This window comes from Herpailurus yagouaroundi, unplaced genomic scaffold (assembly GCF_014898765.1).
Source record: "Herpailurus yagouaroundi ecotype Mexico unplaced genomic scaffold, PumYag 77, whole genome shotgun sequence".
Lineage (NCBI taxonomy): Eukaryota > Metazoa > Chordata > Mammalia > Carnivora > Felidae > Herpailurus > Herpailurus yagouaroundi.
In genome coordinates, this window is record NW_024412388.1 from 7,136,835 (window position 1) to 7,149,372 (window position 12,538).

General features: G+C 46.7%; 1 long non-coding RNA gene across 3 annotated transcripts in view; it reads right to left on the reverse strand.

Moving 5' to 3' along the window:
• Window positions 1-4,252: 4,252 nt before the first annotated feature.
• The window catches only part of LOC121020658 (uncharacterized), a 23,138-nt gene continuing 14,852 nt past the window's right edge, over window positions 4,253-12,538 (reverse strand). Inside the window, exon 3 of one of the 3 annotated variants that reach the window (XR_005786257.1) lies at window positions 4,253-4,744. This is a non-coding gene — a long non-coding RNA (uncharacterized LOC121020658). Of the gene's footprint in view, window positions 4,745-11,213; window positions 11,242-12,182; window positions 12,432-12,538 lie in introns of those variants that run through there. The other 2 variants (XR_005786259.1, XR_005786258.1) reach the window with 2 other exon arrangements.

Sequence of the window (12,538 nt, forward strand, 5' to 3'; positions counted from 1 at the left end):
GGATTCTCTCCCCCCCACCCCCATCCCTTCCTTGTTTGTGCTCTCTCTCTCTCTCAAAATAAATAAATAAACTTAAAAAAGAAGAAGAAGAAGAGTGGCACCTGGGTGGCTCAGTCAGTTAAGCATCTGACTCTTGGTTTTGGCTCAGGTCATGATCTCACAGTTCGTGGGATGGAGCCCCACATTGGGCTTGTTGCTGACAGTGGGGACCCTGCTTGGGATTCTTTCTCTCTCTCTCTCTGCCCTCCCCCATGCTTGCCCTCTCTTTCTCACTCTCTCTCTCAAAATAAATAAACTTTAAAAAAAATACTTAAAAAAAGAAGAAAGTGGTGGGGCGCCTGGGTGGCTCAGTTGGTTAAGTGTCGGACTTCGGCTCAGGTCATGATCTCACAGTTTGTGGGTTTGAGCCCCGTGTCAGGCTCTGTGCTGACAGCTCAGAGCCTGGGGCCTGCTTCGGACTCTGTGCCTCCCTCTCTCTCTGCCCCTCCCCTGCTTGTGCTCTGTCTCTCTCTCTCTCTCTCTCTCTCTCAAAAATAAAAAACATTAAAAAAAATGTTTTCAAAGAGTCATATGGTCTAAGGACTGAACCATTCTTCCTTTTTCTTCAACAGCGCATGTTCACAGCTGAATAGCAGTATGACCTGGTCCTGTAGGATCTCAGAACTCCGACCGCCTTCCTTCCTGTGGCCCTGCTTCCTCTGTCCCTTTAGTTCCAACGGTCAGTGTCTCTGCTGGTATAATCCTCTCTTTCTGACCTCTGTTGAGATGGCTGATTAGGTCCGTGGTTCACACTCAAGCTAACCTTGTCAAACGGTCAGCCGGCCACATCCTTGATGTTTTCTTTTTATTAAACGCCTTTCTGGGTTTTCTTGCCACATGGACAGGCTGAGAACTGTCCAAATCTTCAGGCTCCGGTTCCTTCTTATCTAGCGATCCTCCTTCACTGCCTTTCTCTCCCCTTGCATTTAATCCCGCTCAGCGGTCAGGGGGAACCAAGCCTTCCTCAAAGCACCGGAACACCAAGACACCAAGCAGAGGGGAGGCAGAGAGAGAATCCCAAGCAGGCTTCAAAGTGTCAATGCAGAGCCCTGCTCGGGCTCGAACTCACACCATATGGCCGAGTCCTGTGCCGCTTTATCACAACGATTGCCTTTTCCCCACTGTCCGAAAACACGTTCCCCATTTCCGTCTGAGAACTCATCGGAGCGGCCTTCGCCACGCCTCCTTCTGCCAACGTTTTGCTCGTGAGAAGGTGGGCGCTTTCTCCCTCCCTCCCGAGCCTTCATCGGAACCGCTTTGAGCAGTCTCTTCTCTGCAGTCTGGGCTGCTTCTCGCTGCGCCTCAAAACCCTCCCAGCTTCTTCCCGTGACTGTTTCTGCTTTTGTCGGTGTGCGTGGCAGCCGCGTCCCCCTTATCGGGACCCATCTCTGCCTTGGGCGGCTCGGACTGCTGGAGCCAAATGCCATAGGCTGGGAGGATTTAAACCACAGACATTTTATGCCTCCCGGTTTGGGGAGCCGGGAAGTCCAAGATCAAGGTGGCAGATTTCGGTTCCTCGCGAAAGCCTGCTTCCTGGCTTGCGGACAGCAGCCTTTTGGCTTTTCATCGCCTCTGAGATTCGCTGTGACACAAAATATGTGGAGTTTCCCCAGTAACCGATTCTCTCATTCTCCGGGGTGCGGCAATTCAACTCATTTCTGACGTTATCTACCTGGAGTGAGCACCAAACCCGCCACGTTCAAGGGCTCAGTCCTATGAGACTGCCTCTACTTCCGAGGCCAACCACAAACGGGGTGCCCAGGCTGCCTACACTTTGCCCAGATGACTCCAAATTTGGAGGGTCCCGTGACAGCTGCCTCCGGTTGGGTTATGTGCTGCTAGAGTGACTCACAGAACTCGGGAAAGCGCTCCCCTTCCTATTACTGGTTTAGTAGAAATAAAATGACTCAGGGACAGCCAGATAGAGTTGATGCTCAGGGCTGGGTACTGGGTGGGGGGGGGGGGCGGGTGGGAAAGGGAGGTGGGGGACGGTGGGGCAGGTTGGCAGTTTCCACATCCTCCCCACGTGTATCACCCTCTCAGTACCTTCACGCGTTCACCAATCAGGACACTCTCACGGTTCAAGAGTTTTTACAGAGCTCAATCTCCAGTCCCCCACCTACTCCTGGGATTTGGTGGGTGGGACAGAGGGTTTCCAGCCTCCGGGAGCTGCCCCCATCCCCAAGCTATCTCTGGGACCCACCCCAAGCCACTTCATTAGCATAAACTTAGGTGTGCTCCAAAGGGACTCCTTTAGGAATGATGGTAGAGACTCCTATCATTCAGGAAATACCAAGGTTTTAGGGACTCTGTTCCAGGAGCCAGTGATAAAGACCAAATATATATTTTTATATCTCACTGCTTTAAGCTCATTCTGGAAAGACGTTTTGGAACAGAGACAGGGAAAATAGAGGGACCCCGTGAAAAACTGCTTTTTTCACTCCTTTTCCTACTTCTTTTCTCGCTCAGACTTAACCCCCACCTTACACACGCCTTGTAAAAGTCAAGAATTTAACAATTTCTTTAGAGTCTTACAGCACAATAGATAACATCTGGAGACTGACCGGGCAGCCTTGTCACCAACACTTTCCAGACCACTGACTCACTAAGATCCCTGGATTCAGGGCACACGTGACTTCGGGCAAGTACCTAAAACTTGTCTTTGTTTCTGGATGCCTGAGAAGACACGTCACCGCACCGCAATCCTCAATAGAAACCCTGGATCCCAAGCAAAGACGAGACTCACTCTTTTTCTTTCTGAGTCTCTCGGATGCTCTGTCCATAGCTGCGCTCTCTGTTTATCTTTAATAAACTCTGCTGTCCCTTCCTCTTGGCTCGTGTTTGGTTTCTCTCCTGTGCAAAACCAAGGACTCTCTTGGCTGCCCCCACAGGATCCTCCTCTGGGTCCTTGGACCCAGCCAGCTTGCATCAGAACCGTTCAGTAAAACGAGGAAGAAATGGAATAAATATGTGAAGGATCTCTGTCGCTTTAAAATGCAAGAGGCTACCCTCATGGTGTTTTACCGCAGTTAACTATTAGAAGCGTTTTGTCCCAATTGCTTAGGCTGAACTCGATTCAGCAGACATTCAAAGAGGCTCACTAGGTTTAGAGAATATGCAACCAAAGCCATGAAAAATGAATGATGAATTCAATAGAAATTATTTTGACCTTAAGGAGTGAATTATAACCAAAAAAAAAATATTTTTTAAGTCATACCAAAAGCAGTAATTCATCATGACAATTCATTTCGAATAAGTGTAATGAAACTGTTCTTGAATTGATAATCCAATTAAGGACAAGAAATGAATGAAAAGATTTAAATTTGTGTTAATTTGCATAAAATATGCCACTGGATATGAAACATAATACGTCACTGGGGTGCCTGGGTGGCTCAGTCGGTTAAGCGTCTGACTTCAGCTCAGGTCATGATCTCGCGGTTCATGGGTTCGAGCCCCGCATCGGGCTCTGTGCTGACAGCTCGGAGCCTGGAGCCTGCTTCGGATTCTGTGTCTCCCTCTCTCCCTCGCTGCCCCTCCCCCACTCGTGCTCTCTCAAAAATAAAAAAACATTAAAAAAATTAAAATAGCAAGCTAGTATTTATTTAGCCACTTATTTCTCAGAAAAAGCTGTCTCGGAAACCACTGAGGGGGATGATGGGACTTTCTTTTGCTAGGAAGGTATCTGTTCGGTGCTACTGAAGTTAACTCTACCCAAGCTCCAGCTGTGAAATGTGTGACCGGTGACAGAGACTAAGTCACATAGTGCTTTTCGTTGTCCCTGCATGTGGTCCAAGGCGATCTAATCTGAGTGAGTTTCAGGATTCTAGCTGGGAATGATGGGACAAATGGTCAGTCTTCCTCGCAAGGCTTGGGTGAGGAAATATGCCCCATCCTCGGAGCCACCTGAACACCCCGAACGAAGCCGGCCAGAAGAGGAAGGAGACAATGCAGAAAGCAGAGAGAGAGAGAACCACGAAGAAACCGGAGTCTGCTGTTCGGCCTCCTGAACAAAGCTGACCTCAAAGTCTACTTCTGGACTTTGTGGTGATGTAAATCAATAACATCCATTTTTTGTTGAAGCCAGTTCGAGGTGTGCTTTTCTTTTGCACAGAAGCTGTCCTAAAAACTAAACACAGTGCACTAGGAGAGAAGCACCTGGGAATTCCCAAGCATTATTGAATATAAATTGTGAAAAATAGGCAAGAACTGATTCTCATTTTTCCTGGCCTCTTTGCCTCAGTTTGTATTACCCAGATATTGATAAGGATAATGATTATGATAAAAATACTTGTATGTTCTCAATACAGGAATCCAAATATGACCAAACAAATAAAATCCTTTAAGCCGGGCTTCCACTCCTTGGGTTTAAGCAATCATCCTCTGCCAATGGGAAGAGACCCAAAACCCAGTGTTCGTGGTAAGTGGTATCCCTATTTTACAGATGAGGGACACTGAGTTACAGAGAGGGTAAGTGATTTCCTAGGAGGGTCACGAGGTTGGGTAGGGACAGAGCCGAGAGTAGAACCATAGGCTTGAACCTCTGTACTAAACGTCTTCTGGACTGCTGATTGGTTTCATGTCCTCATATTGGTGGGCGGTATTAATGTCCTTTGATGTAGATTCTCAGATCTTTCCACTGTAGACACTAGGAATCCACAAGACTGGAGAAGGGGCAGGCATAATTCACGTTCAAAAGTACGAACGTCTCAAAAAAAAAAAAAAAAAAGGAAAGAAAAAGTGAGCACCTCAGCTAAGTACACATACCTTTGGTAGATCACTACCAATGGGTCTGAATGGAGAAGGGTATGATGTACAGAGAAAGGCTGAAAAGTGCTATTCACTAAAAGAAAGGTTGAAAACATAGGCAATAATAACAATAATAATAATAATAATAAAACACTTATATAATGCTTACCATGTAGGGGTCAAGCCAATTTCTAAGTACTTTACAGAGGTCAGCACACTTAATTTTCACAACATATGAAATAGCTACTATTGTTACTCCCATTTTATAGATGAGGAAATTTTGACCCTGCAGTATTGTGATTTGTAAGAAATATATATCTGGTCATACAGATGACCAAAATAGTTTTTGGGTTTTTTTTTTTAATTTATTTTGAGAGAGAGTAAAAAAAGCATGAGCATGGGAGGGGCAGAGAGAGAGGGAGAGAGAGAATCCAAACAGGTTCCATGCTCAGCACGGAGCCTGACGTGGGGCTTGATCTCATGAACCCAACCCTGAGACCATGACCTGAGCTGAAATCAAAAGTCACGCTGTCAACGGGCTAAGTCACCCAGGTGCCCCCAAAATAGTTTTCTTATGTATATTTGGTCTTCATTTACAGATCCTGGCTCACACCTCTCCAAACCCTTGAAATTTCCTGAGTGTCGAGTGGGATAAATGTGTCTTTTTGTTGCATTAAGGAAGGTGACATTTGGACCTCACCCAAGGTGACCAACCGCGTGATAGGAGGGTTGGAAATTTCAGCCCCACTCTCCACCTCCAGGAAGGAGAGAGAGCCTGGAGGTTGAATCAGCCAATTAGTCAATCCTGACTTTGCAAGAGAGCTTCCATAAAAATCCCAAAGGACCGGCTTTGGAGAGCTTCTGGGTTGAACACACGGAGAGTAGAGGGAATGGTCCTCCTGGAGAGGGCAGGGAAGCTCTGTGCCCTTCCCCCAGACCTCACCCTGTGCATCTCCTCATTTGGCTGCCGATTCATGTCCTTTATGATATCCTTTCATAAACTGATAAACATGTTTCCCTGAGTTCTGGGAGCTGCTCTGGCAAATTAAAGGCACTTAAAGAGGAGGTCAGTGGAACTTCCTATCTGTAGCTGGTTGGGCCAGAGGCACAGGTAACAGCCTAGGGCTTGCAATCGGCATCTGGAGTGTTGCGGCGAAGGTGCGGGGGGCAGTGTTGAAGGACTGAGCCCTTAACCTGTGGGATCTGATGCTATCTCTGGTGGATGGTGTCAGAATGGACTTGAATTCTCAGACTGGTGTCAGAATTGCTGGGGGCTGTGCGTGTGGGAAGACCCCCTCCTACATCAGGATTGGGTCCGGGAACCCAAAGAGAGACACAGATTGTCTTACATGAAATATCGTGCTCAAGGTCACCGTTCATAAAATGGGCAAGTCAATCTGAAATCGGATGACCTGGCTCCAGAGTGTATATTCGGAATCTTATTCGGAACATACTTAGTATGTTCCTCGTGATGAATCATTTCACCTTGGGTCAACCCTACTGCTTTATAAAATGTTGTACCTTTTTTTTTTTTTTAATGTTTTTATTTATTTTTGAGACAGAGAGAGACAGAGCATGAGCAGGGGAGGGGCAGAGAGAGAGAGAGAGAGAGTGAGACACAGAATCCCAAGCAGGCTCCAGGCTCCGAGCTGTCAGCACAGAGCCCGACGCGGGGCTCGAACTCACAGACTGTGAGATCGTGACCTGAGCCGAAGTCAGACGCTTGACCGACTGAGCCACCCAGGCACCCCTAAAATGTTGTACCTTTATTCCTCACGTATGTTTCACCTTTTTCTTCTGCTATTTTGGCCACTAGAACACCAGGAAGACGTTTTTTTAAAGTTTATTTTGAGAGAGAGAGAGAGAGAGAGAGAGAGACAGAGTGCGCACACGTGAGTGGGGGAGGGGCAGAGAGAGATGGAGAGAGAATCCCAAGCAGGCTCTGTGCTGTTAGCACAGAGTGCCACATGGGGCTTGAACTCATGAACCAGGAGATCATGGCCTGAACTGAAGTCGGGCACTTAACTGAGCCACCCGGGTGCCCCAGAAATGATTTCCATAGAGAAAACTTCTCTTTCTTCCCTTCCTTCTTTCTTTCCTTCCTTCCTTCCTTCCTCCCTTCATTTGTTGCTGGGCTCCGTGCCCAACATGGGGCTCAAACTCATCACCCTGAGATCAAGTGCCACGGGCCCTACTGACGGAGCCAGCCAGGCACCCTGAGAAAACTTTTCAATTCTTCATTTCTTCATTCCTTGAATATACGGTGTGCCTACTGTGTGCTCATGTGTGCTTGTTGTTGGGAACTCAGGGACATTTAATGTTTCTAGTGAGTGACACTTTGCATATTCCAAAGCTTTCTACAAAGGTCTTCATGCATATAAACCTTATTCTAGGTCGCTGCTCCCAAATTCAGAGGTGTTGGCCTCTGACTATAGGGGCAAGGTGAGGAAAGTACCTGACCACAAGGAAGCTGAAAACGCAACTCCCCACCTCTGGATACTGTGAGTTATATGTTCTTTCTCAAGGCTTCACAAGGCAATTTTGCCCCATCTCCCAGGCTACGGCATGGCCTCCAGGTAAAGATGTGCCAGATTCTGCTTTTGATCTGCCAACCATGTGGGTCAAATCAGTAACACGATTAAGGCCATTAGTAGGTATGTCCGTTATACCTCAATAAAGCTGAGGTTAAAAAAAAAAAAAAAGAGCCCCTCCTACCAAATAGCCCTAGTTCAGAAATGTACCAGCTCAGTTTCTGCTGTTTGTAAAGAAGCTTTACAGATTTAAAAAAGGGGGGTGGTGTGTGTGCCTGGGGGCGCTCAGTCAATTGAGCATCCAACTCTTGATTTCAGCTCAGGTCATGATCTCACGGTTCATGGGTTCAAGCATGCAGGTCTGCGTGGGTGGCTTGGATCCTGCTTGGGAGTCTCTCTCCTCTCTCTCTGCCCCTTCTCAGCTCATGGTCTCTCTCTCTCAAAATAAATGAATAAATACTTAAAAAAAAAAAAAGTTTCAGAGACTTTGACTCTGTCTAGATCTCTCATGTTCTGGCTCCAAGGAGCACTGATCAAAGATCTTTCCACAAAATCACTACCAGATGTTGGCCCTTCAGACAGCTGGAAAGACTCATCCTTAGCAAAGGAATGTCTCCTGGCAGGCGTCTCCATTACCTATCCCTTCTGAGTTCGCTTAAACGGAAAAAACAAAAACAAAACAAAACAACAACAACAAAGGAAGAAACAAACAAACAAGAACAAAGGAAGAGAAGATGGGTAGAAGGAGGAAAAACAGGACTTCAATTTTGCTTGTAATAAAAATGTAATTTCTTGGAATGTGACTCTTGTGTTCGTAAAAATGTTAACAGCTTTACTGAGTTATAATTTACACGCCATAAAATTCACCCATTATAAGCGTACAGTTTGATAATTTTTAGTAAGTTTATGCAGTTGTGCAACCATCCCCACATACCCTCACATTCCAGAGAACACCCATCACTCCAGAAATTTCACTCCAGTTTGGTTGCTGATTATTGTTATTTTATAACCTCTTTGTTTGGAGTCTCAGACAGTGAACTCAGTGGATACACCTATAATGGATGCTTTTTACATTCACTTTGTTTCTGCCCAGGGCAAGAATCCCTACTTTATGTCCCCTGAGATCTTTTGTAGGATACTGTTTCCCCTAATTTTCTTACCCTCCATTCATTTGAAAGGTCTTTAGTTCTCCACAGATGACAGGTTTACTTTTGATATTTACTCCGTGTGCTCATCGGCATTTAATGACATCTTTGGGGTGCAGCATTTTGGGCCCTTTGCAAAATAGTCTTCTAATCAGTACAACAAGCTTTTGGCTGAGGTTGAAAATGACAGGTACCCAGTTCAATTCCTGCTATGAAAGCATTTTCTGTGAATATAAGAATCACCAGTCATGAAATTAAAGGATAACTTTTTTTTTTCCCATGAGGAGGTATAGATTTATCTCACCCCTTTGAAAAGTGCTTATCTTTTTTTTTTTGAAAAAAAATTTTTACTTAATTTTTTTTTAACGTTTATTTATTTTTGAGACAGAGAGAGACAGAGCATGAACGGGGGAGGGTCAGAGAGAGAGGGAGACACAGAATCGGAAACAGGCTCCAGGCTCCGAGCTGTCAGCACAGAGCCCGACACGGGGCTCGAACTTGTGAACTGTGAGATCATGACCTGAGCTGGAGTCGGTCCGATGTTCAACCAACTGAGCCACTCAGGCGCCCCAAAGAGTGCTCATCTTAATATTGAGGATGGCAGGGCAGATTATGGTGCCGGAGGCACGTAGAACGACGAGCGTTGACAGAGATGCTGAGTCCCAAGCCCCAGACTGAGCCCTGTGCTCAGTTACTCATGAATCTGGGGCAGTGGACATTATGGTTGCCTCTCTACCACCCATTCTTCCCTTGTCCCATTTTGGCCCAGCCAGGGGCTTAGGATGGGACTGGCCACACCTGGGTCTGAGAGGGGGCCAGGACAGCTTTGGTCGTGGTTGGCATTTCCCACACCCGTAGCGACTGGTTCAGAGTTAGGTAACAAGGGCACAACTGACCCATTCGGAGTGTAACATTTTTATTTATGGATGGTAGGAAGGCACTTCATTCTCCCCTCATTCCCTGCCTCCCACTCTTTCTTCAAGTCAGGCGGGTCAGTAAAAGCCTTCGAGTATCGAACACAGCTTGGGTTGGACTTCGTTACTCGCGGCGTCGTAAGGGGTCCTTGAGGACACGCCTTACAGTAACACTGTAAGGGAAGTGTTATTATTATCTAAACTTCACAGACTGAAAAACTGAAGGTTGCGGAAGCTTGATTTGCTTGCAAATTGCTTGAACCCCCCGTGATTTTAGGGCCCACCTTACTTAGCGTCGCGCTATGGTACCTCTGTCGTCCTGTGTAAGCTGCCCCCATTTCCCTGCGCCCTGAATGACGCAGGATGGCATCACTAGATTGAAGCAACAGAACACAGAGAAGTCCAGATACGAAATATATCCCTTGAGCTTTCCATTCAAGCCCATGAATGTAAATGAACTGAGCAAAATATTGGAAATTGCCGGGAAAAGAAATTATTCCATTATAATGAAGAGACGGCTATTTTCAAGTCAAAGGGAGGAGGGACGCCGGGTCCGAGCGAGGGCACCCTGCACAGCTCGAACAGCCCAGGAGCCAGCAGGAAGTGCTCCCATTCCAGAAAGTGGTTCCTTCTGCACTCCGCACAGTACCAGTCCTGGTGCAGGTTTCAGCGCTTTCTGAAACCATTGGTGCTTCACGTGGAGGCACATTTGCTGGAAAGGACTTTCAGTCCAGGCAGAGTCCTTTTCCTGGCGTTTGGAAAGGAGTTCAAAGTCCAGCTCCAGAGGGGAGAGAGCCCGACTCCGAGGGCAAGGTTGAAATCTTCACCCTGGGGGAGGCGCTGCTAACCAGAAAAGGGACAAGGAGGCGGATTTGCATTTTGCCAAGAAGCCCCAAAGGAAACAGCATGGAGGCACAATGATGCTCAGCCTGGAAACCAGGAACTCTCTTGAAAGACAGAATGTTCACTCCAGCGTCTTCCTCTCCACCACAGTGGCTAGCAGCCTGAATGAAGCCACGCAGTCACTGGAAATAGGTCGGGAGTCTGCCCAGGAGCTCGTTACCGAAACAGTGTCATCTTTGACAACTCAGACCTCCACGCAGGGGGGGTTGGCCTGGGTCGGGAGCCTTGCCCTCAGAGGCCCAGTCTGAACTCTGCCTTTGTTCCCGTGGCTACGGCCAGACAAGCGTTGTCAGTGCTCCACCCACCTTCCTCCTGCATAGACACTTGTTTAAAGATTCAAACGTGAGTTATCATAAAAAAGAACCTTAGAAAACATATACAGATATATACATAGATACAGATGAGGATTAGTAGGCAAGACAGGCAACCTTGGGGCGCCTGGATGGCTCAGTCAGTTAAGCGTCGGCTCTTGATTTCAGCTCAGTTCATGATCCTAGGGTCGTGGGATCGAGCCCTGCACTGGGCTCCATGCCGAGGGTGGAGCCTTCTTGGGATTCTCTCTCTCTCTCCCCGTGCCCCTCCCCTGCTTGCATGCGTGTGCATGCTTTCGCAATTAAAAAAAAAGAAAAAAGAAAAAAGGCAATCTTGCTTTGTTTGCTCCAAGATGGGAAAAAGCTAAGAATTGCAAGTGGCTGGTTCTGCTTTATCATAATGTTTTGTATTAGGTGGGGGTGACTAGGATTTAATGTTCTAGGAGCTTTTGTAGATAAAGAAGAACATTATTCGGGGTGCCCGGGTGGCTCAGTCGGTTAAGCATCTGACTTCAGCTCGGGTCATGATCTTGCGGCCATGAGTTTGAGCCCCACGTCGGGCTCTGGGCTGATGGCTCAGAGCCTGGAGCCTGCTTCCGATTCTGTGTCTCCCTCTCTCTCTGACCCTCCCCCGTTCATGCTCTGTCTCTCTCTGTCTCAAAAATAAATAAACGTTAAAAAATAAATAAATAAATAAACATTATTCTTTCATTAATGTTAATTAAAAAAAAAAAGTTTCATTGCTATTCAACAAGCTTTAGAAATCCAGGAAGAAAGAAAGAAGGAAAGAAAGAAAGAAAGAAAGAAAGAAAGAAAGAAAGAAAGAAAGAAGAATGCACGTGCTCAGGTGTGCCAGGATACAAAACTGAAAATATCCATAACAGTATTGTTTATAACTGCCAAAATCTGGAAATATATGTTCATCAAGAATAAAATGGCTCAGGGGCGCCTGGGTGGCTCAGTCAGTTGGGCATTTGACTTCGGCTCAGGTCATGATCTTGCAGTTCGTGAGTTCGAGCCCCGCATCGGGCTCCATGCTGACAGCTCAGGGCCTGGAGCCTGCTTTGGATTCTGTGTCTCCCTCTCTCTCTGTTCCTCCCCTGCTTGCACTCTGTCTCTCTCGCTTTCTTTTCTTTTCTTTTTTTTTTTTTTAATTTTCTTTTAATGTTTTATTTATTTTTCAGACAGAGAGAGACAGAGCGTGAGGAGGGGAGGGGCAGAGAGACAGGGAGACACAGAATCCGAAGCAGGCTCCGGGCTCTGAGTGGTCAGCACAGAGCCCGACGTGGGGCTCAAACTCACGGACCGTGAGATCATGACCTGAGCTGAAGTCGGACGCTTAACTGACTGAGCCACCCAGGCGCCCCTCTCTCGCTTTCAAAACATAAATAAACATTAAAAAAAAAAAAAGAATAAAATGGCTCAGGGCACCTGGGTGGTTCAGTTGGTTAATCATCTGACTCTTGATTTTCAGCTCAGGTCACAATCTTACTGTTTATGAGTTTGAGGCCCGCGTCTGGCTCTGTCCTGACAGCTTAGAGCCTGAAGCCTGTTTCAGATTCTGTGTCTCCCTCTTTCTCTGCCCCTCCCCCACTCATGCTCGGTCTCTCTCTCTCTCTCTCTCTCTCTCTCAAAAATAAGCATTAAAAAATATAAAAAAAAAATTACAAATGTACCAGAGCACACCGAACGTCATCTTTGTACTTGGATTCAGAACCCATTTGATGCTGCAGGATAACTGGCTTCAGCATAATTTACAACTTCTTGGATTAGGCAAAACAAAAGAAATGAACCTGACCTTTGATTTTCCAAGACATGGCCTGTATGAGAAGAAAAAGATCTCTGGGAAGGAAAAACAACAAAAAAAAGAGGTTAGAGTGGGAGAGAGCCAAAGCATAAGAGACCCTTAAAAACTGAGAACAAACTGAGGGTTGATGGGGGGGGGGGGG